This window comes from Ptychodera flava, chromosome 14, assembly GCF_041260155.1.
Source record: "Ptychodera flava strain L36383 chromosome 14, AS_Pfla_20210202, whole genome shotgun sequence".
Lineage (NCBI taxonomy): Eukaryota > Metazoa > Hemichordata > Enteropneusta > Ptychoderidae > Ptychodera > Ptychodera flava.
In genome coordinates this window covers 24839844-24866417 of record NC_091941.1, presented here as the reverse complement: position 1 = coordinate 24866417, position 26574 = coordinate 24839844, and the positions used below count along the sequence as shown (strand labels likewise).

Here is a 26574-nt window from a genome sequence, read left to right as displayed (position 1 = left end):
GCAGACGTTATTGATGGAGGTTTATATTTAGGCGCGGTAGGGTGAAAACGAAATGACATTTTTCGTTTATCCCGAGATAGAGTATTGAACTCGTTTTGGCGGCGAAGATGAAGGCGCAGTATGGGGCTGAGGGCATTGAACTGTCAGCAACCGCCTGTCTGCCATTTCTGCCTCGTGGACAGCATTCGTGAGGCCTGACAGAAAAGAATGCATATAGTTCACGACAGAGTTACCTCAAAGGGCATCAGGAGTTACGTAAACGGCGACTCGGAGGCATATTAAACATGCACAGTAAATAATTAAACTCCACAAACTGGAAAGTTCTTTTATTGCTATTGTATCGTCCCTGTAATAATTTTCCCTCCAAACATGATTACAATTCGCCAGACGGCACACCCGCCTTTTCAAAATGTCTTTGCTGTGACCTGAGCGAGCCGGCCCTCCGCCGATATATTATTCAGAAACCAAAGAAAACGGGAGGCAGACTCTTTTAGGAACAATTTAAACGCGGACTTTTTTTCGTCTTTTAAAGGAAACCTGCACGAAATGCTCATTTTCCTCGGTACGAAATTGAATGGTATTCGACGGCAATTAGAAAGAACATACTCTGGGGTCACGTGAGCGAGATGACGTCAATCTGGCAAGTCATGCCGTCGGTATAAAACAGTAAGTGCAATGTTTTTATTAATCTATACCTATTGACAGGAGCTATTAGTGAATACATAAGCGTCGAATCGTACTTTAAAACTTTACATCTGCGCGTAGATTGGATCAGAGATGGTAAAGAAGGATGACCTCAACGTTTTCGGCTCATTTCTCTGCCCGGAGAGAGAAAGAAATCTCGTGGACATATTCAGCTGCTTGCTTCTCTCACAAGCTTTCCACGTGTCCATCAAATGTGTATTTACACCGATATTTTGCGACAGAAAACTCTGTAGAGACGGTTACTAAAAGGCTATAATATAGATAATATATGGACAGGGCGAGCTACTGAGAAACTCGAATATACTTAAAACCCCTGGTTGAAGCTTTCAAGGCAGCCAAAAGACAAAGATAATTGAACGCGGCGGATAATAATACATAGTTTGTCCATCACGGATTAATGATTGGAAAATGTTGACAGAACATTTGAACAAATGAATTAGGCAATATGACATTGCTGCAATCAAAGCACCGACATTCTCGATAGCCTATTTAATTTAATTGCAATAACCTCGTCAACGTAAACACATAACAAACCTAAACGGATCGCAATCATCGGGCAAGGTCCTCCGCACGGTGTCACATCTGTCAAGCGGTGTTTTCGCCCACCGCGAGCATCTAGAACCCTGAAAGGATTTCAAACGATTCTATATTCTAAAGCCGAGTTCTTGGCACGACACTGCAGAAGATGCCCCGGAGCAGTTTTTTTAATGATGCTCATTGAGGAATCTGGGTGTAGATATCGACCACATCTATCTTTAATCACACGACCCGGTATCGCATTCAGAATATCCGGTTCATGAATTGCATATCTTTACAAGCAAAGAAGGGACTAGTTGGCGGCATTGAAAGGTCACTGGGCAGGGCGACTTTTTTCACCTGCGGCGCAGATAAAGCAGGTGTGAGACATAATCTCCGTGTACCAATAGACGCGACACAATGATCTGGGTATAGAAATCGATTCACCTTCAGTGAGATCGTGTGTTTAGAGTCTCTCATTTTGATAGCGTGTATAATCGGAAATGTAAAATACGAGTCAGTAACTGCGGTGCTATTGGAGGGTTATTAAAACGCCAGTTATGATCAGCATATGGCAAATATAGAGATCACAATTAAGCGTGTTCGAGGAAACAGCGCATATAGCATGCAGCAGTGAGCTCGGATGGGGAATATGGTTTATGTTCTCTAAGTTAAAGTTAAGGAAATTTAGCCAGTGCCTGCGAAAATATGAAGGTGAACCGCTTGGTGTTGAGAGTGTCTGGTTTTGGTGAACGTGCTCGATGCACGCTGGATGAAGAACAAAATTGCAATTTTGCTCAGAATTGTTATTGGAACTTCATTTTTGTCGATCAGCATTTGATGTAAAGCATTCATTTACTATGGAATATTATGTTCGTTGGTGTTGCGAACTCAGTGTGTGTTTCATACAATATAACTCTCAGCATACATTGTATCATCGCAAGTATTGCCAAATTCACAGCGCACGTGAAGGCCTTCTCTACCGTGTTTCCCTTCAGCCCAACACCCACGCAAAGCTAGGAGTGTCCGCACATAGTCTGTAAGTTCATAATACGAAAACAGAGGACGACATCACCCGGACCCGACTGTCATGAACATTTCCCATCGGGGTCTGGGATCTCAAAACATGAAGGACAGCGCTCTAGAACCCTGTATGCAGACAGTGACCGGTATGATTTCCTTCCCTGCTCTCATTACCCAATTCCCAGAGCTCATTATTTGCCCTAGAGGGAGCGAGATTCACTGTAGGAAAGTCGTAGCATGTACACCATTCTGATTTGACGCCGTGACTGGAACAATCAAAACATACACTTAGTATAGTTTGATGCATTTTAAACGGGACGTGTCTATAATTATGTTTTGTGACATCCTCTTGTATAAGCATGCTATTTATATGTCATATGATAATACCTTAGCAGGCTAATAAACTGAATAGTGTATGAATAAGCTTCATGCAATAAGTGGAAAGTTTTATTAGTGTGATTCAATGTACGTTGATTTGTGTGATGTTAACTCAGCTCCCATGATCATTTTGTGCTCAGGTAATCTTGATAATTTATAGTGTCGTTCTCGGTCTTAAAGACGTTCAGAATCGATCAGACAGAACTTTTAGCGCCAAATTAGCACCTTAATACCCATCAGAACGGGAATAATATCACAAAGAACCGTCGAGTTTATGGCTGTGGTCGCCTTTTCCGCAATATGAACGTTCGTGAGGGCCGAAGAGAAGCATACGATGCGAAGGTATTTGTTAACATGTTCTGTCATTTGTTTGCAATCCCCGACTTTTCCTTTCATCTGCTCGACTCTCCGTCTGTCACCCCGTTTGTTTACTTTCCCCGTGGTCTTGGCAATTTATACCATTTTCCCCCTCTGATCATTGTAAATTCAGTTATTTAAAAGAATTCTTGCTCCACGTGACTAGAGCGGAAGACAATATCGTCCTGCCCAAGTGTCAGATGGTGCAAGAAGAGATCACGAGACAACACGTCTGATAACCATTAGCAGTACCTTCAGCGACGACTCTGAGAAACCGTAGACGGTTCATTCCATGGGTTCCCCCAAGAGGGAGAGACATCATCACGTCCTCCTGCGATACTGGGGCGAGATAAGATGGAGCCCCGCTCGACCGCCGTAGGCTGGCACCGCCGTGGATTCTGAAACCGCCACTGATTAATTCTGCTTGAGTGTCCAAAGCTCGTAAAAACAACATGTACCATTAGATCAGGGAAGCCCTTGTTGAGAAAATTTATCGACTGCAGAAGTAATAAGCGTGTACCCATTAACCTATCTACAAATAACAAAAAACGATTTCACTTAAACAATGTAAATGCAGGCAATTGATCAATGTTTTACAGCATTGCAACGTCGGCAACCCTTGTTCCATTACGATCATTTACAGTAAAGCCATTTCGACGGAAATGATTTGTCTGCTTTCTTACGAATCATACTGTGGAACGGCTTTTTTTTCAACTCTTCTATTTGCTTGTCGGTGCGTTTGACGTTCCATTTTCTTCGAATCGGAAGTAAAAACATTAGAACAGGGGTGAATTGGTCAGACGAGCGAGAACTACCCCCGCTCCCACGTATTTTTTATTTTACTCGAAAATATCGCCACAATGCGAGGTTTGACTTTGTGACGTTGCAAATTGATGGATGTACGAATATGAACCTTTTACGATCCTTAAATCAATTGTGAAACATTTTTTAAATACTGACTGGTGCAGATTACTTTCGCAAACATCTGAGTCACGACTGAACAGATACTTACAAAGAAAAAGCATTTTCATTTGTTCTAAATGCGATGTTGTGAATGTGTCTAAAATATTAAAGATGATGTAATTAATTATGAGCTCAAGAATGCCCTTTCGGTCCAGTGAACAGACGCATTGGGTAGAAACAATTCTCTCTCTCTCTCTCTCTCTCTCTCTCTCTCTCTCTCTCTCTCTCTCTCTCTCTCTCTCTCTCTCTCTCTCTCTCACCACATTACCACATTAAATGTATCCACTGTACACGGGCACTTAACGGAATATTTTAAAAGAGCGTGACGCAGTCGGCATTGCTCTGCGATATCTTTTTGTCAAAGTCTATAACCTCTGTGCATGTTCTAGAATTAAAACGTAATGTAATATTCGACTGCCTAATCTAAGGTCAGTGTTGTTTCATGTCTGCCGTCACGCGGAACATTTATCATGTTATTGTTCTCTCGGTTCTAAGATGCAGTTTTGAAAATGCGATAGTCACTTTTCGACAACAATTTGGCATTGATGGATTCATCCTTTATTTCAAAAGTAGAGATAATGAAACAATCCGATAATCATTAATGATGAATATGTAAAAGATGAAACTTAAGATGATGATGATGATGATGATGATGTTTATGATAGAAATGCTGATGGTCGTCGTGATGATGGTGGTGGTGGTGGTGATAATGATGATGGCAATGGTGATAACTACATTGATGAAAAAATGATAGCGATAATAATGATGATAATGATGATCATGACGACGACGATGGTGATGACAATGATGATGATTTGCGACTTCAAGGGGTGCCGTGTTTCTATAATGTTTGACAATGTCTTCCATGGCTACCCGACGTTTATTTACAAGTCTGTTAACCTTATATATCTCCATAAACATTTCTCAGGCCAGTCATACATTCTCGCCTAATATAACGTACATGGCAATTTCCCGTTTTTTATTTCCCATAGGCTCGCCGGCAATAGAAAATCGAGTCCAGCAAAGCTGGAATGATTCTTTCAAAACGATTGCAACCGAGAGTTGTTGTTCCCTTTACAATTTCGCGATAAAGTCTGTGATTTATTACTTTATTCGCGCTCGGAATATTTTGATCATCGGCACAGCTTGCTGCGAGGTCCGAGGTGCAAGATGTCGCTCTCCTGCAATGACTTTTCTTTCATACCAGCCGTGCAGTTTGCAGTGCCAGGTTAACAAGGTCGGTATCTTAGATACGCAATCTGGCAAGGAATTTGTATTAATTTGATGTAAACGAAAGCCCGACGTGAGCTGCATAAATGTCGCGTATCTCTCCTACCCTTTGCACGCGGGGGAAAGGTTTAAAGACACTGCACTCCAACTCCGATAAATCGGTGTTAGAAGTTCGACTGTGGCGAAGTCGAATGCAGCATTCACCAACCAACGACGCTCAGTGTAATTGCAGACGCCAGCGACGGAGCTGTTGTCCAGGTACCCGTTTCCATGGTAACTCTGTGTATTTGCATTCCGGGATGGATGGGAATGGAATAAATGACTCATTAAAGGTACAGCGTCATGCATATATATGATGTTCTGTTTTTGCAATTGACGAACCCATGAATCCATTTGGCACTTCTTGTCGCTGATCGGTAGGTCAGCCATCGAGCGTTTCCAGAAAGGCAATTTGGGTCTCTTTAATTTTACTCGTCTCGTTCTCTTCTTTATGATGATGGCAGCGAAACGGAATAAAATCATGCGGCACAAAAAGGTTGTTTTTTTAAAATCATGAGGCTTTTGTGATTTATTCAGGGCAGAAGTAAAATTTGCAAGTTAAAAAACACCCAAATGCGACACTCTAACATTTGTATTATCATCAATGAGAGATGTCAGCACAAAAGAGATAATTTTGTGCTAATTTGTTGCATATATTAATTTTGCCAGCGCAAAATTTGACGAAATCGAGACGATTCTTCATATATGCATGTGTATATATATATATATGTATATATATATATATATATATATATATATATAATATATATATATATATATATATATATATATGTACATATCACAACCGTTATGTATGTGTGTCTATGTATGTATATATATATATATATATATATATATATATATATATATATATATATATATATATATTATACATATCACTTATGTATGTACATATATGTACATATCACAACCGTTATGTATGTGTGTCTATATATATATATATATATATATATATATATATATATATATATATATATATATATATATATATATATATATATAATAAAATGGCGTATATAGCACAGCTGTTACTACAAGGTATTCCAATCGATCACTTACAATACGTTAGAAATCGAAGTCAATGTCGACCAACCAGAAGCAGATGGTCTGATTGACAGTCGCCTCGGGATTAATGTAGTGGTACCTTTATGTGGCTCTCCATCTGAAAGCAGCTCTAAATTGTCGGCATTAAACACAGCTCCCGCGTAGGATTAATAAGCACCACAGGCCTAAAGGAGGTTCCTTAAGAAGTTTGAAATAGCTATGATCAGAGAAAATTACACGATTTAGGCTATATATGGCTGCGTTAAAAATATCAACTTAAAATTGCTAGGTCATGTACAGCTATTGGTTTCTCAAAGGCAGAGCAGAGATGCGTTTATGATAAGTGATTCGGTTCTGAAAGAAGCCGATAAAACACAGACACTCCTGGTACTGCTTTAAGACGGCCAAATGAATGTAGGGCGTCAAAAACAGTCACCACGTCAATTCAATGAGTTTCATCAAGTTCCAATATCCATTTGCAACAAAAAAACACACCTACCCGAAGATCAATAAACGGGACCCCGATGGCACAAACCGACGGTGTTGGCGCGCGCTTTGGTCGGCGAAAACGACAATTTCCTGGCCCCGGCGTTTTATTGCTAGCCAAATGCTTAAATCCAATTTAGGTGAGACTCGAGTTGAAAGGAGAAAAGCAATAACTTGCTGTACCCTTAATTACTAATCCAAAATCAGTAAGATTAAGCTCGCGACTACGGAGGCTATTAGAGAAGGAGAGAAGAGGCTTTACATTTCATGTATTTTAAGACGTTGTTTTTAAGAGGTCCACTGCAAATCGTAATAACGTACTTTGCAGACTCAGTGTAGGGAAGGGCCTGATGTTAAGATGTACACGAGGCCGCTCTTATCCAGTCTATCGCAGTTAGACTGAAGTCAACGCGACTAGACGGTAAAAATAAAGAGAGGCAGAGAGAATTCAAGAAGGAGAAATAAAAATATTAAGCGTGTTTCGAGACAACGGGGGCTTTGCAACGCTGGGCGGAAGCCGTGATGTCAGCGGGCCCACTAAAATCAATTCATTTTGACGTGAACAGGAAAGCCGAGAGTGTGAGAAGGGATTGTCGATGAAAGGAGAGACGCAGATTCCGACGGAAGAACGGTGATTTATTGCTTTATTATCGGGGTTGCGTTGACGACCAGATTTCAGATGATATCCGTATTTTGCATCACGGGCATGCGCCATATGGCTTGAGATGCATGGTATGTGAGGCGGCGTTAGATGTCACATAATGTACCCTGGTGTTCTGAGTCAAGCCAAGCCAACTTAGCCAAGTATAGTATATAAGAGTATAGTATGTAGTATATTATATTTTAGTAAAGTATAGTATAGTATAGTATAGTATAGTATAGTATAGTATAGTATAGTATAGTATAGTATAGTATAGTATAGTATAGTACAGTACAGTACAGTACAGTACAGTACAGTATAGTATAGTATAGTATAGTATAGTATAGTATAGTGTATCATGGTATAGTAGTGTAGTGTAGTGAAGTGTAGTGAACATGTAGTGTAGTGTGGTGTATTGTATTGTAGTGAAGTTTGGTATGTTATGGTATTTATAGTATGATTTAATAAAGTACAGTATAACAGCATGGTGGAGTGTCAAGCCTTTGAAGAAATCGATAAAATTCAGATTAACAGAAGAATCAAACTGAATGTAATGATTGATTGAAGTATTTTATGTGTCAAATTCTATGTATCTACTCTACTGTTGATGCAGTATTTAGGGAACCAAAGCCCATATCACTTGTCCATCACTATATTATAAGATCCGACATGGTATTAGTTGTACGGCACGGCACATTGCTATACAAAGGGGCACTGCATCATCTTACGTGCAAAATAATATACCAGCCGGAAAGTGTAACGTCCTGTACGTCAACACAATTATACATGACTCCACTCTAACCGTGGCGATGACGTATTGTAGGTGGCAGATGGTTGCGGTCGTGGGACAGAAAGGCAGGCTTTTGTACAAACAAACGACACATACCACCAATATTATTTTGCGTTGAGACTTGTGTGTATGTATGTATGTATGTATGTATGTATGTATGTATGTATGTATGTATGTATGTATGTATGTATGTATGTATGTATGTATGTATGTATGTATGTATGTATGTATGTATGTATGTATGTATTGTGTAACAAACTACTCTAACGAAGTACTCCTAGATCACTGAATCACAGACAATGCTGAGTATATATATATATATATATATATATATATATATATATATATATATATATATATATATATAATATATATATATACCTCCAGACGTTGACATGATTCGCATAGTACACACTTTTGACTGATCAAGCTACGAAGATATTCATCATCTGTCTAATTAGGGCAAAAACGTGTGACATACTAAAAAAGACTATGTCATTACTCACTGAGGAAAGGGTGATGTGGAACGTTCACTTTAGCGGCTTACAGCATTCCAGCAGTTACTTGGCTTGTAAAATTGGCCGCCCTCTCCAGAACATCACCGTGACAGACTTAGTGTACGTGGCAGTCGAGGAAAGTACCTTCCCCCAACACTGCGTTCCGCAAACTGCGCTAAGAAGGCTAACTGAATGGCTTTTAATGTTTCTTTTCTGAGTAAATACATTATGTGTACAACAGACTAATAACGCAGTATGGCTTTCGATTACATTTACCCGCTGACGAGCGGAACGCAATTCCCCAAATGGACCACGCGCCTGATCGCCAGCTTTATGCTCAAAAGTACCGTACAAGCTTGCATCTTTTGTCGAAAGTAATTATTACTGCAAAAGAGATTAAAGTCTGGTATCTTCTGAGGTAATTGGGATTGTAAACACCAGAAAAGGCTTATCTTGTATCATTTTATGGGCACAAAATTAACCATATACATTGCAAACTCTTCGAATAAATCATTAACACAATTATTAGCCCGTTCGGAGCGCTCGCGTTTTTTAATCTCTTAGAAGCGCTAAGTGCAGTTATTTAACTCGTAACAATCGGACCCAAATGGGATTAGATACGTTCTGAATAGCTCCAGCTTCATTCGGAGTGTTTTGCCAACTTTTCTTTGGCAATAAAATAAAAAGCAGAACATCAAAGAACGTTCTCTTTGAACTCTTCGCACTTAATCGTGCCGCGACGGTGAGTCTGTTTTCTTGTCAAATGGAATAGGGTGACTCCAAGTGCATTTGTTCGAGATCTCAAATGGGCAGCACGTATGCCGCTTGTCGGCATTAGATGGTATCTCTCGCATCCAAAGCTATTGGCATGTATTACGCCTCGCGCTAATTATTTCGTGATCAGTTCGAAAGTGGTCACATTCACAATAACCGCTTGCAAGGTACGTGCCCTGTCGACTTGCAGAAGTGCATTACCGGACGGCTCAATTTAAAGCCGCACTGATTGTATCTTATCATCCGTGTTTTCTAGGGGATATGTATATCTATACTCCCTCTTGCGGTTAATGGCCGCGCTAAAAGTTGGCTGATTGGTGCAGTATCTCCTGATGGTCCCGAAATGAGTAGCTGAAACGCTTGGCAATCAGCGTCCCCAATCGTCCTTATTTTTTCCCATTAACCACATAACGGATAGCCAGGCAGGTCGCATTATACCTGATGGTTCGTTTTACGGCGAGCGGGCCGTAATCAAGCTGCCATTACACGCGTGTTGTGAGCGGATTTCTTCTGTCGGACATTAGCAGATGCCCCCAAGTAAATCACCCCTTTGTCGAGATCTCTTTGAAATCACGTTCCCGTGATGACACGAACACGCTTCTTCGCTAATTCAATTTACGTGATTCTGTGTTGTTTTTTTTATTTCGCTGGAGGATGATATGTGTAACAGTCCGTAACGGCGGGTCCAGATGTTAAGATGCTAGAGAAAAGGGATAGGGGGAAGGCGTTGAGCGGGACGGTGATTCTCAAACCACCCTGCGGCTTATTTAGCAAGTATCACCGTAATGTCCTTCTTCAAATGGACGGATCACTCGGATTGCCAGGATGATAAAACGGGAACGATTTGTATCTAAATTACGTCGAGACAGCCGGGGAATTCTCTGGCGATTTGACTTCTCCACGTTAACGAGAATAGTTTTAGTCACTTTTTTGTTGAAATGCTGTTCGCGAAAGCGTTGATTTAAGTTGAAATACTGTCGAAGTCCCCGTCAGTTTCTGGCAAAACGTCCTGAGCAAGCTGGACCAACTACTGGGCTGCCTACGTGAAATATGTGGTACAGCCTGTTGGCCACTATTCAAGGGTTCAAGGAGTTGTAATATTTTCTGGTTCAATAGAGTGGAGTGATCACTGTGTTGAGTCAGCTAGACATGGAAATGAATGGTCAGGCAATACGCGCCTTGAAAGTGAGAGACAAGCTTTTACTCAAACTTTCCTCGAGGAAACTGTCAACCATTCTCTAACCAAATTAAGAATAAAGGTCAGGGGTCACCGTGCTATAGAGAAACACATTACCTATCGCAACAATTGCCGATATGTAAAATTCATCATGACCGCTCTACCTAATGTCAACTCCATGGAACAACGAACATTTTCGATTAAAAAAAAAACAAAGGCGGTGAAAGAGTTCTTAATCCAAGGGTTTTAAAATGAGTCCCCTCAAATGGAAGACCAGTAAAGTATTGTAAAAAAATTGAGAGTCCAAATGTATGATGTCCCCGAGTCGCCTTCTATCCGAAGGATTCTGAAAAGCCAAGGTGATGAAGAGTCTGGCTGAACAAAAAAAAAGAGAGCAAAGCAATAAACTGACTTGGACATTCTTGCGCTGTAGGCAAGGACATGAAAGATCAAACACCATATTGTTTGGGCATCCACGTGTTAGGAACAATCAACGGAATTTCGCGCCGATCGATGTCGAGACAAGTACAGCAAATCAACGTTTTGTCTATCCCCTTGTTAGTCACACTAAACTAATTTTAACTCAAATTGAAGTTCAACCCACGCTAATAACACAATTCTTAATCGAGTGAAGATTTTCCTCAAATTATAGCTAATCAAATTGAGAATTGACTTTGTGACGAGTCCGACCATGAGTCAATATATACGATACGGCGTGTGGACGTTCAGTCCCATAAGTTGGTTAACTGTTATCGTACATTGTCCATTCTGAGGCGCATAGTTTTCGAACGTCTAAATGACTCAGCTATTTTGGAAGCACAAATTTCAGCGAGTCATAGATTGTTTACTGCACCTTACTAACAAGTGTGGTTACATGTATGACGTGTATGTTTATTCGTGCAATATATTGGCATACTTTTACGGAACTTTTTTAGACAGATCGACTCATGCGTACTCTCAGAGTACATCGTTCTTGATATCGGCCGTATCGAGTAAAATTGCCGTCGGCAAGCCGCGATAAACTGCGCAAAGAATGTCGTGACGACCGATGCCTTTGCTATCTATCCCCTGTCTTGTGGGGTATTCGACAGTCGGGTTCAAGATGTATCTGGAAAAAAAGATGATAAAGCAGGCTAATGGGTCCAGGCCACACATTACAGATGCCAAATGCTAATGGGTGGGAAAGAGGCAGGTCGAGCGAAACCTATTAATACAAACATCGCGAGTAACAATTGTAAAAGGGGGTTATGAACGGATAGGGAGCAAGCGCAAGCGAGACATGAAAAATCTATAATTCATGTTTTTACAGACGTCGAGTAAATGAAAGCTAGGGCAGAGTGTTTCAGTTTGTTGTTTTTTGGTCTGAACTTTAAGTTGGATGAAACTTTTCTACACTATCATGGTCAGAAAAAACCAACAGATCACAGACGGGACTGCCTCGAGCTAATCATAGAGGGACGGGTTATACTCGGCAAGTGTATCGTAAATAAGAATATCTTCGACAGTTCTGGTTTTTCCCGAGAAAACTGCCTCGCAAAGATCACATGCATATATGACACTATTGATTCGTTGTTGTTCAGATCTCATACCGTGCACAACAAGTATTTAAACCAATAAAAGTAATAGTCTTGTAATCTGCCCGTACAGCGACATATCATGAGAACTAGCAGCATGATTCTTTAAAGGGCGACGGGCTCACGTATGCGCACGCGCAATTTGCTTGTTCCTAGGCCCTGCAATGCCTTAAGATAGTGTGCGCCGCGATGGTGAAAGACTTAAACTTTTGGTCAAACTTTCCTAAACGAAACTTTCAACCATTCTCTTACCAAATCAACAACAAAAACCGGGGGTCACCTGCAAATTTTTGAACTAGCGAAACAAATTACCCAACATTTTGCGATTTTTGAAATTCAAAATGGCCTCAATTCCTGTGTTAACTCTTTGGGAAAAAATTAAATTTTGGATTTTCGTAAAACTAAGACTGTGAAAATTTTTCTTTCTCCAAGAGCTTTAAAATGAACCCCACAAGTGGTAGATCAGAAAAGAATTGTAAAAGTTTGAGAGTCCGAATAGCTGTCCCCGAGGCGCGATCTACCTTAAACGTTTGGTTTAGTCACGGTCCCTCTATCGTGGGTTAGTATGTGAGCAAAAGTAGTTCCAAAAGTCCTATTTTATAGTGTACAATAGACAAACTTATCGTAACTTCCGATCCACTCCGGACCGACGTTAATTCTTACAACGAAATTCGTCGCATAGGACCGAGACACCGTTGAGCAGCATAAACCGACGACTCCAAGTCTTTAACACCGTTCGGGGTATGCATAGTAATACATGCTACAACGTGATTTTTTGACATATTAAATGACGGAAGTGTTTGATATCCAAATGATTCTGAACAAACAGTGTGTAATGGTGTACATGACTAAAAAGAGAACGTCACATTGTATTGTTAAGTCTCATGAAAGAATGTTGCATTGCAATGCATTGCATTGCCTAGTCTTCAGAAAACTTACATTTTTAAACTTTGCATATGACGCCACTGGGGATATCATTCCGCGGGCTTTCCACTCTCTGTGTCGGCATGGCTCACACATGACTGAATTAAATTCTTCCGCGCCGATGACGTCGAGACGGTTATGAATGGAGGGCGCCTGCTCGGCTCCAACTAATATACCACGGAAACAGGTGAGATTTTCATACCAGTAAAAAATCAATAAAATTTCTTTCCATTTTTCGCTGAAACATGCCTTTACAAGGCAATTGAGAAGATTTACGAGAAACTGGAACGCTCATCGTCTCGTTTGTTTTACAGAAAATAGGCTAAAGAGTTTTAATCAAAAGTTATCACATGCGCCTTTTTGTCGGCCATGTTGAATTAAACACGTATACAATCGCGTTCACATGAATAGCTTCCAAAGCGACGTATACAATATGTGTACAATATGTGTTTGTAGTATGCTTGCATGTATGTGTGTACCTGTGTATGTATGTTTTTGTGTATGTATATATATGTGTGTGTTTATGTTTCGTATGCCGTTCTAAACACTTGTACATTGCATAGAAGGCCTGTAGCATTATCATATTCAATAGGATAATCAAGTCTGTAGTATTTTATCTACAGTACTGTAGTTGATTTTTAAATGACCGCTTATTATTATCGATAACGGCATTTATTTTATATTCACAAGGCAAAGTTGACTCGACACCTCAAAGGCTGCCTCCTATAAAGCGTTTCGGTGTTTATTTGACCTTGAATTCGGTACGCAGTAAAGGAGACAACGATCGCATGCAGCCATATTACACAGGGGGCTTGCTTTTACCAATAACCTGTCTGCTTAAGTACCGCTTTCGTACGTATATGTAAACAAATATACATGACTAGATACATAGATAGATACATAGATACACACATACACGCACACACTTACATACATACACACATACATACATACATACATACATACATACATACATACATACATACATACATACATACATACATATATACATACATACGTATGGACGTAGACGCTAATACGCACGTACGTGCGTGAGTAAGTCAGCCAGTCCGTCCACTGACCCAGCCGTACATTCATGTATCAGTACATATCCATATGTATATAAATACATGTTTGCATCAATCCGCTAATCGATCCATCCATCTTGACGGTCAAACAGACATGACGTTAAGATATAAATCATCTGCATGCGTAATTTGTTGTTCAGAACGTGAGAGAGAGAGTGCGACTTGTTTTTTGTGGTTAAATAGTTTACATGGTGCTGTTGTTGGGCGAAGAAAAAATTCTCAGCAAGGTCTTCTATTCTACTCGAATGCCCTAGAAATCCATGCTCACGTAATTCATCATGGTCGTTTTAATCTGGCCTGGATTATTCTGAATCCCTGACTGCAGGTTTTGAAGGCTGAAGGAGGCGAAAGTACGGGTGACAAATGCCATTTTTGATCCAAGGAATGATTCCTGCGCATGCGCTAAGCCTTCAATCAAACGAAAGCTGTTCAAGGTAAAACTCGACCAAGAATTAAGTCAACTTGGCGGAAATTCTTTACTTTGGCCAAAGATTGGTGCAATCGTACGATGAATCGGACATTTGTTTTTCAAAATGTACATGTACGACGCCCTCATTAGGTGGTGAAGGCATGAATACTCAGAATATCGTCTGCTGACTTCGACCACATTGATCGATTAACTCTTACAAACTGATTTCGCGTATTCACTTACAAATTTTACGCTCATTCGAAATGAAATTTTCGATTGAGTTAATTCTCCGATTTGCAATTTCATTTCGCCAGAAAGTGAAATATTTGACCGTCTAACGGAAATTGATGCTGGATGTTTTTGAAACACAGGGGGACATCTAGAAGCTGGGTAATTTACCAGCGTGACATGCTGTGATATTTATTAATAATCATCACTGGAGAAAAGTCACCATCTCCGATGGAATACAATTATTCGATAACGTTGTCTGAGTTCATTGTGCATTCTGCAAGGCCGGACGCGCTGTACTCAATATTAATCATAACCAGATAATTCGACATAATTTGTACTAAAAGGCAAAGTTATTGCTTCATGAAGCCATAAGTAATCTTTGTTTTCCAAAACATTCAGAGAAGAGTTCATCGATTTTGAGAACATAGTTTCGCCTTCCTTTTATTCTTACTGCACTTTTTCGAATGAATTTGAGAGTCAAGATCGTCTGTGGAAGGAAATACGGTAGTAATGCAGTAAAGTTTCAAGTTTAATGACATACTGCCATGGAGAAAAGTTCGAACAAAAAATAATGGTGAATTTTGATTATCATTGAGCCTGACGCGCCAGAAGTCACCAGATTCTCTAGAACACACTTATGTCTAACAATTATATCTGATCATCTCTTTCGAACTGAATTTAGCAACCTCCGTCCGCGCTCAGAGCAAAAGAACTTCCTGGGATTAAGTTGATACAAATCAAGGAGACTTGTGGGTAATTTATGGTATTGAACGTTGTATTTGCCATTCAAGTCTTTGCATTGATGAGTGTTAAAAAATTTCTGTACCGATTGCATCAACACGGATGGAGGGACCGTCTCCATATCTGACGTACAGGTATTATTTGAGGTATTGATATCGTGCCTATTCAAGACACCGGACCAATTTCCGCGTTACACGAGGCTCTACGAGACCTTGAGTTGCTATGACATTCGTGATCCCAGGCGCGCGGGGGACTCTGTCTGGCGACACGTGCATCGACCCACGTGTCGACGGCAGCACAAAAGCCACTAACTCAGGGTAAATTATACAACTACCCCTTTGTTACAAAAAGTTTGAACCTATTTTCGCAGCTGCTTACTTTTTTTCAAATGCGACTATGATAGTACGTTGAATATGTTAACTCTTATGGGGTCTGGCAAAAAGTGTTTTCCATGGACTCATGTGTAGGGCACCCGAGACACGGCACTCAGACAAGACTGAATAAAACATGACTTTTGCACTGTTCGATGCCCGACCCTTGGTCAAAATGTCGCCGTCAGCTAGCTCTTTGAATCGAACAGAGGAGATGATTATTTCAAACAAACCCCGAGCCGTGTTGCCGTTAAGTGGATCTCTAACGGTGCAAATTTGTTCCAGTGATTGCCCTTTTCGTTCGAGTGGAGACACTTTAGAATATTCCTACACAGGCGACTGCCGTCTCGAGTAAAGAAGCCATGGACACACGCGGCTGTGCAGACTATACAGACATGTACACGCAGAAGGTGCATATTTTTGGCCAGGGCAGGCCGTGAAAAGTCATTACCGACATAACATTATAATATCTTACTGCACTTAGAATATGGCCGATGGGGGAATACTGGTTTTATTGAAGCAAATTGACTATTCTATCTCCTCTGTATTCTCTGCAATAAAGAAAGTTATAAAAAACAAACGTCGGACTGAAAGAAGCGGAATGTACAAGTTCATAAATCACTTCACGTTATGTGTCATAGCAAGATGGTGGTTACAAGTCCTATGTAGCAGAGTATCAAAGTGCCACCCGCTTGTTGACATAATGCAATCGGATCCATATTTTTTACATTGACGGCGAAGCTGTTCTTAGAGTAAAAGTGGTCCCTTTTGTTTTCGCACAATCTTAGATAAAACTTTCGGCTCCATCGTGCCGAATGTTTTGTAGATTACTGACAAAAGTTATTTTACAAAACCAAGGATTAAAAAAAAAACAATAATAAAGTTTTGTGACATTTAATGGCGTGAGTATACGATGTCAATGGCATCGACAGCGGAAATATACGACCCTCTTCCCCGCCTCAGTGACCGTGAGAGCGAATTTCCCATTAAAATATCCAAGTTTTATGGCTCGCCTAATGCGCGAGACGGTAATGAAAAGTCTGAAATTTGGGTTAATGATTGCACCTTGCGCAAACACTTTTCTCCGGAGCGATCATGTAAAAATGGATCCGGTGAGCAGCACCACAGACGGTGGGCGCACATCTTGGAGGTAATTGGTCATACAAATGGAGCAATACGACACATTTTACGAGAAACGTCACGCCGTATTCAATGCATGGGTTAACATGCCGCTTCACTGTTTACCATGCATGCATCAATTACACTCGTAGAAACTTTGATACGGTAATTGCTTTCACTGTTATTCTCGGTATTTCAATAATTTTTTTTGCGCGCTCGTACTATATTTTTTTTCAGAGTGGCATCGGCAATGATTTTGGTACCCGTGCTAGTTCAGACGATTGACTCTCGATGGAACTAAAATTCAAATTAAGAAATGAACATACATATAGGATCGTGGAAAAACAATTCTACCCGGTTTGCATACATATATATTAAAAGGAACGTTGACATGATACGGACTGAAAGAAGGCAATTCTAGTGCATTGCAGTATCTCCCCTAACATTCACACTTAGATGTTATACTGATAGCAACACTGGCAAGTTGGTAATGGTTTTATCAGACAGCATCCCATTGTGAATAGAGCGTTGATTTGCTGTGGGCATACGGTTCTGAGTTGATATCGAAGCTAAGCTTTCTCGATAAGGTTATCTTTTATCACGGTATGTATGTAGTACATATACGTACGTACGTACGTATGTATCTATGTACCTATGTATGTATCTATGTATGTATGTACATATGTATGTAATATTTTATAGCGAAATTGCTACATCTGTATAACAATAACATAAACAATCACCATTAAATTTCTTCGCATAGCTATATACTATATCTCACGTTTGCAAATATATTTCGTTCCCGCCACTGAGTGTCCCTCGGATATAAAACCGACGCTACCAAAATAGTTTTAAATGACAAACTCACTATTAGTGATTCTTGACGCTCCCCGCTACCGCTCCAAGTATATATATCTCGCACGAAGTGTCACCATTAGTGACGAGCTGTTGAAATATCTGCAACGGAAAAATGCACGGTATAAATACACTCGATGCAATGACCTTTGCACGTTGATGTATTTATCAAGTTGTTCTTAATCACGAAGGCGATGCGTCACTGGTAAACGGTAACATTGCACTCAATTAGATGGACTCGATGAAATCGTCTTTCACCGTACGGCTAATATTGCTGAAACTGCTTCCATAGTATTGACGCAATACGTGTTAGACACTTAAAAAAGGCCTGCGAATGTCACCGGAGTCGCACAGCAATCACAGCGTCGGAGGCATTGACCAACAAATGAGCACATCTGCGGGGATTTGTGACCGGCGCAAGACAGATTAAAGGGCCATTAACGACATGCGCCTGGGCGGGCAATACCCGGCTTTTGCCTCGTTTGACGAGGGGACAATTGCGGATGTACTCGAAGAGTCAGCAACTGACATGACAAATTCGCTAGAGTATTGATCAAATGAAAACTGCGGCGGCCATGAGTGGAAGTTAATTCAGAAAGATCTCCAGTTCAATGAGAATCAGCCATGGACATTTGCTATAGTTTGTCTACGAAGCAAGGGACGTGCCTACCCTAACAAAAGAACAATATGCGACAGTCATGGCACTGCTCATAATTGTCTTTCAACGATACGTTTGCCGTACGATCATGACCACTTCAGATCTCTCGCCATAAGTCGTATTTGCATTGCTAACTCTGTAACAGTATCGAATGCTATAAACTTTGTTCTTAATTTGATGTTCAAGATGATCCTTATAATGGGCAGTTTTGACATCATTTTTCAAACTGGTTTTAAATGTACAACAGGATGTGAAGTGTATTTTTATGGACGTATTCAACTAACGTATACCACACTCCCGTAACAAGTAGTGGCTGTGTTCGTGGTAGTAAATTATCTATAATTGTGACCTGCAGCTGTTTTATCGGTTGTTTTATATCTCAAGCCACCATTTCTGGTAACTGGTAACTTGTACGAGTAGGACACCAAGGGAAATAAGGAACAGTTTAAATAAAGAAATCAATCTTCCAGAACTTGTATGGAACCCATACACAGAAAATACTTCTTCTCCTCTTTTATAAAAATGTCAGAGCAGTTTCTTACTTAAAGAATGTTCCGGGCTACAGGTCTAACATTCAAAGGTTCTATTGAATGTAATGTGAGTTAACATATCATAATTATTGTAGAATTATAACTTTCAAGGAAATGCATACTTAAGTTTTATTTGAGAAAATTAACCGAGACATTGTTGAAGCACATAACTCCGGAGGAACAAAGCGAAGATAGAACTTTGAGTTTCAATTGGTAATCCAAATGAGACGGCCAAGCTGGTATGCTGAGCGTCTACAATACGTCCTGTTCTGTGAGGCCATGTTTTGGCTAAATGACTTGAACCATAAAAATGCTGCTTTACGTTACGAGGTCAAAGTTCATCAAAACTTTTATCGGGGCTATTTATACTTTTCATTCGCTCGATTTGTTTTTCCCCTTTCTCCACGCTCATTTATCAAAATAAATATATATAAACATTTAAACATCGATTTATTTATTTATCTTCGACATTAAGAAAACACTCTTGTACGACCTCTAGCTCTGATAGAAATGGTCTTTGGTAGATGTTGAATTTCTAAATGGCTCTGATACTCCAGCTCCAACCGAGTCGTTCGACTTTCTTAAAGTTTTCATTCTTTAAGGTACGGTGCGCCTGGGGTCAACGTGCAATTTTTGGTACTGGAGGAACAAATTGCGCAACATTTGCTGATTCAGAATGGCAACCATCCCTGTGTTAACTCTATGGGGAGGAGGGAATAAATTTTCTACTTTACAAAAAAAAAGCCGGAGAAAACTTTATTTACTTCATGAGCTTAAAATGAAACCCCCAAAAGTGGTGGACCAAAAAGTCTTTTAAAAGTTTTAGAGTCCGAAATATCTGTCCCTGAGGCGCATTCTAACTGAAAGAATACAATGTATTTCGGATAACAAACATATCTAACGTTCAAAGGTTCAATGGAATAATATTTAACGTACCGTGATTATTATAGAATAACTTTCCAGGTCCGTTATTTCGCTGTAATGATATAATATAGATTTCTTTCTGAAATTCTTAATTTTAAGATGTTTTAGAGGTTCTGTGTACATATTTTAGGAGGTGCTATACGATACCTTATCAAAAGTATCGGAAGCCAAGAAAAACGCAGGGAACAGAGCGAGAGATTGGGTCGTCGACAAATTTAATTGGACGAACGATTATTAGATTCGTGATTAATGAGAGCCTATGTTAGTAAAAATGTCACGCCAAGGCTTCTTTCATCGATGTTTTTGTAACACCATCGGTTATAATAGGCTCTGCCACCAAAAAAGCAATCTTCCGAATGCCATCATTCATTCTGTTAACGTGTCGCGTTTACATCAACACGCTTGAGCACAGTACCCACTTTCTCAAACCCGTGAATATAAAAATTTAATTAAAACAAAATCCAGGATTGGTCACGCCACAACGTCGGCGAAATTCAATCATCGTTACGCCACTGTATTGCGCATTTCGCAGATGAAAATTCACTCATTCGGGTGACGACTAAAATACCTTACTTCTTGTATCGCCGGTTAGAAAAAAACAACAAACACGCCGCTATTCTTGATAAAATGCTTGCTAAGGGACAGCTGTGGCAATGTGTACATGCGAGTTTCTCGATTTTATGACCACTCAGAAAAGGTGCGTTTATTTTAACCATGGTCAATATGTTCTGTTTACTGTTCATCGGCGGAAAAAAAGGAGTTAATTTTTTGCTGACAAAATGAACGTATTGTGCGCAACAGTACCGTGACTTTTGGAAAATAATTCTTGTCACTTCGCTCCACGACTTAGAAGTCTTTCCGAAAGCAAATCTGAGACAACACTACGTTGAATTTACAAAATCGAGCTACCAAAAGCATAGCGATAGTTACACCAGGATACCATTGCCATCATAGCTGAAAGAGATCACCATAACATAACCATTAAAGCTGAAGGACTGTCATGATATGCCGTATGGCTAATCGAGCTCAATACAACTAAACTCAACACAATACAATATGTTGTGTAAGAATTGGCAAACAAGTTGTTCAGCTGGATATGGCCTGAGGCATTTCTGTATGACGGAATCCGCTTAACATAGATCCTACGACTGCACCACTGTGTCATTGAGTAAAGCCTACGTACTTACGTGATCTGAATGAATGAATGAATGAATGAATGAATGAATGAATGAATGAATGAATGAATGAATGAATGAATGAATGAATGAACGAACGAATGAATGAATGAATGGATGAATGAATACATGCAAGCATACATACACACACACACATACATACATACATACATACATACATACATACATACATACATACATACATACATACATACATACATACATACATACATACATACATACATACATACATACATACATACATACATACATACATACATACATACATACATACATACATACATACATACATACATACATACATACATACATACATACACACACACTGTTGCCTGTGAGCCAATTTGCTTTTAATCTATATATCTGTTTCATCTTGCATCGCCACACCTCGGTTAGGAAATGTGTATTCGGCACAAATTGGCTTTTGCAGCAGATTCACACGACGTAAGACTTTCAGTAAAGAATTCTGCAGATGTCATGGAATTCCATGTGGTTATTCGATTGCTATAGCAAAAGATAAAATCTCACAACGTCCGAATCATAACGAAATCTCTAGAGCGGCAGATGGACATTGCAGTATCAAATCCACGTGATGTCCAGTTGCTGGCATTTTTTTCGGTGATAACGGCCGTTCTGCAGCGCGATACCATCTTATAAAATCGGCGGGAAACGACAATTGAAAGGGACATTTGCTTTTCCACTTATCTGCAAACAAGATCCCAATCGTTAATTCCTCCTAATGTGATCTCTTGACGTCACCACCGATATCATCAGAGCGCTGAGATGGATATTTTCTACTTTGGCAAACATATGTTAATTGCACCGCATTGCAGACTGGCTAATGCATACCACGGTATGTCAAAGCACAAAACTAAGATACAGTGTAATTTATCGTATGCAGTGTTAGAAATTGTACATATGTATACGGACCCTATCGCTTATCAATGAAAACCTTTTCGGACAAAATACACAACAGTGAAGCCTATCATGTGGTGTGATTATACTCTCACCATTAAGTTCATATGTAAACCTTTAGGAGAAGAGCGATAGCATTCGAAACTATGAATGTGGGCAAATGTTATTTGAGCTAAAATATCTCGTAGGAATGGCATAAACAAATATTTTTTTTGCAAACTTTAAACTTGCATATATATATATATATATATATATATATATATATATATATATATATATATATATATATATATGTAAGTTAGCATGTACTTGCCATTTGTACTTCAGGATTGAATGGAGTGACTATATATATATAATATATATATATATATATATATATATATATATATATATATATATATATATATCATAAAGTAATAATGCTCTTAACGTTATAGATTTTAAGGCATAGCTCCGATTATCCTTTGCTTATGACTTAGAGTTATGTAATTTTGCAAACATTATAAGGTTTCAGACTATGCTATGATGAACTTTTATGACTTTAACAAATTTGTCTCATACATAATTGTAAACATTAGCTTGTTGACAGAATACTCTTTGGATAAATTGGTGTTCATATGAAAGGGTGTAATGATAACCATTTATATTACCCTTTTCCGGGCTAAATGGCGTATCGTACCATCTTGCTGCCCGAGAGAAAGTGCTAGAATCTACCGATAAATGACTGCCGTGCCATTGTTCATCATTTTGACTGATGCGCAAGAATGAGATCGCGACGCACATTTTGGGTAATTAAATGGACGCAAAGCGGAGACCCTCCTCCACAGTGACCGATCAATTACGTGTCGAGTCGGACCCAGCTTAATGATGAACCATGCGAAGTGTAAATGCGAAACAACAATCGGATAAATCAATTCATTTGTAACATTGTGATGGCTCGTTACGCGGAAGCCCTTCGTACTTCTAAAAAGAATCCCTTCAAAGCTTTCCTTGAATCCCGGGTAACCTCGGCTGTCTTTCGCCACGGGGCAATTCACATTGACTGTGTCATTTCTCACCAGGAGCTAAATTGCTTGGAAAAAACAGCAAACGGATGGTTATTTTAAAATAATTGTTCACTGTAACCACCAAACAAGTCGCTGTCGTCCCTCTTTTATAATCGATCGATTGTTGAGAATCACCAGGAATGAATCAGGCAAGATCCTATCGCGAGCAGTGGTTTTCCACGCAGCCGTAAACCTTGCAACAATGCCGAAATCCGGTGTCGAGTATTGCAAACACGAATAAAAAAAAGGTTAGGATAACACCGAGATCAGATCTAACAACGCAATCAGAGGACTCGACTTCAGGAGTTTAAAAACGGGGATTTTTAATGTCACCTCAAGACTGAACTAAATCCGTCCGGATGTCTGTCGCTTTAGTTTAATTACGAGACCGTCGTCAGAGACCTTCTCAGGAAGCAATCCTGTACTTTCCTGACAGAAGCCATTACTGGCGTTCGGCAGTTGTACGGCAGATGGTGCGACGGTTAAAACAGATTAGGAAATCGTAAAACAAAAGCCTCGGGCTCTTCTTGCTTAATTGAACCACTTTTCATCTCTAGCTAGCAATCGTTGTGTGAAATTCCTGCTCGTGCCATTGACAGAGAAAGAGTGTATGTCTTCCATTTTGAATGAAGGACAAGGACATGAATCGACCGATGGAAACAGGAAACAAAAACAATAAATAAACAAAACGTCGCGAGAAGATGTATGTGTATATATATAAATATATATATATAATACATATATATATATATATATATATATATATATATATATATATATATATATATATATATATATATATATATATATAAACGCGTTTGCTAGGATTAGCTACCTTTGAGAATATTTGTTTTTCGAAAAGGTACACCAAAATAATTCTTTGATCATATAGGATGGCATCAACAGGCAGCGATGGGAGGTGACAGTCCTCAACCTATTTACAGAATATTGATAAACACTGACAAGTCATTCTCATTCCAGAGAATGTGCCACACTCGCTTGATATTACATTTCGATATCAATCTTGTAAAGTTTACAAATGTCGCAAAAGATGGTGTCCACACTCTCAAACGTAGGGACCGTATGACAAATGGTATGCTCCGCTGCGAACTGTTATATGGATGACTCTGCTCTGTCCTTTGGGGATCCAAATTGGAAGTGATATTGTCAATAAGTAACTTCTTCATGGTGGTTTCGAATAATTTCCCGACCCATGCAGAGATCGTGTTTTTTTTTGTTCTCAGAACACCGATAAAATATATAATATTTCAAATATGCAGGAATTTGATTCTCCATGATGAATGCACAGTTGAAATTCAAGCTCTTTACCGCGTACATTTGTAAGAGATCCCATGTTTCTGTAAAACATACCGACATGGACATGGTAAGCGAAAGAAAAGGAGGACAAGAAGTCCCGAGAGTGAAAAAAATCAGAGATTGTGGATGTCATGCCCATAAAAAAAGCCGCCGCATTACGTTCACGGAACACGTCGAATAACGGAAACTCAATCAGGGATCCGAAGCGAAATATCCTGTTTTGTAGAATCAGAAATGTAACCTTATGCTCCGTCATCCGATCCCCTCCCATTGAGAGTCTACATGAAAGCGTCGCGCACGTTACGCATGTGTGAGTCTCTTTCGAAGAACGCCCTCGGGATACGGCAGTGCGATGGGAATTTAGGCGACTGGATTTCAACGAGACACACCATGTGCTCGGGAGCCAGATCAACAAAGGACTGCAACCCCTGATTTTTTATTTTATGCATTTCATCATGAACAAAAAACAGACAAACACGCCGTTTCCAAACAGTCCGGTGTACGTCAGTGATTATACGGGCTCTCGGTGCCCAAGCGGGCAGCGTGGCTCACTTTCCAAAGTGAGTGCGCACATTGACATGATCCGTAGTCTCTCTGTAGTTTCAATGAAATCTGGAGATCCCTTAGTGAAGAAGTTGGACTTCGACCTAAGCTCTGTTTTTCACGACCTAGACGCACCAACTTGGTGTCAAATCATGAAGATCCGCAACAGAAACAACAGCATCACTGGGGAAGTATGAGCGACTCGCAAATGCTTCCTCTTCTCGCAAATCCATTAGTTCTGACCATTAAAGTGGTAGGGGCGGATAAGGTTACGTATCTTAAATTGTTTGCGATCTGAAGACTGAGCCGAACTTTGAAGCCTAAAAAAGAAACGTGTGCTCCAAACATGTAGAGTGACGTCATGGCTGTTGTGTCCTAGGAGTATGACTCATTGTAACCACAGGCGACCCAATAAGTTCTGAGTTTTTCACACTGTTTTCTCTATCATTAGGGGCCCAAGCCAACCGGCTGGGCCCCTATTGGTTTTATAGGAGTTCAATATTCTTCTTCTGGTTCTTCCGCTCTTTTTTTGTCGACCTAGAACTCAAACACCGCTTACCGCAAACTTCTGAAACTTGCAGGGCTAATAGGTACCTGTGAGATCTCGTGCACCTGGGTATACAAATTTCGATTGGTCACGTGACCTGGCGGCCATATTGGATTTTCCGAAAACCTACAAATGGCTTCTCCAGAATACCCAGGGGTCTAGTCGATTTGAAAATTTTTGTATAGCAAACATGGCCTAAGGTCTTAAGAATTTGCCAATAAAATCGCATGCGGTCACGTGACCTTGGCCGCCATATTGGATTTTCGAAAAATACCCATTTAATCTTTAAAAATCTTCTTCTCCAGAACCAAAACACCGATTCGACTGAAATTTCACATGTAACATCTTAAGTGTGATCTCTTTCAAGTTTGCGAAAGGCGCTTGGATCGGTCACGTGGTTTAGCCGCCATATTGGATTTTGAGAAAATCGTGATTTAATCTTCAAAAATCTTCTTCTCCAGAACCAACACACTGATTCGACTGAAATTTGACATGTAACATCTTCAGTGTGATCTCTTTCAAGTTTGCGAAAGGCGTTTTGATCGGTCACATGGTTTGGCCGCCATATTGGATTTTTGCGAAAATCGTTATTAAATCTTTAAAAATCTTCTTCTTTAGAACCAAAACACTGATTCAACTGAAATTTAAGATATAACATCTTAAGTGTGATCTCTTTCAAGTTTGCGAAAGGCGTTATGATCGGTCACGTGGTTTGGCTGCCATATTGGATTTTCGAAAAATACCCATTTAATCTTTAAAAATCTTCTTCTCCAGAACCAAAACACTGATTCGACTGAAATTTGACATGTAACATGCTTAGAGGGATCTCTTTCAAGTTTGCGAAAGGCGTTTTGATCGGTCATGTGGTTTGGCCGCCATATTGGATTTTGAGTAAATCGTGATTTAATCTTTAAAAATCTTCTTCTCCAGAACCAACACACCGATT

The 26574-nt window shown here is 39.8% G+C and overlaps 1 protein-coding gene across 4 annotated transcripts in view; it reads right to left on the bottom strand.

Annotated features, from left to right (window-relative positions):
* Positions 1–26574, bottom strand: part of LOC139149883 (muscarinic acetylcholine receptor M1-like) — a 173555-nt gene that overhangs the window by 60415 nt on the left and 86566 nt on the right. For 3 of the 4 annotated variants that reach the window (XM_070721889.1, XM_070721888.1, XM_070721887.1), the window contains exon 2: positions 17966–18054. The gene's annotated coding sequence lies outside the window, so the exon portion shown is untranslated. Of the gene's footprint in view, positions 1–8698; positions 8864–17965; positions 18055–26574 lie in introns of those variants that run through there. The other variant, XM_070721892.1, reaches the window with a different exon arrangement.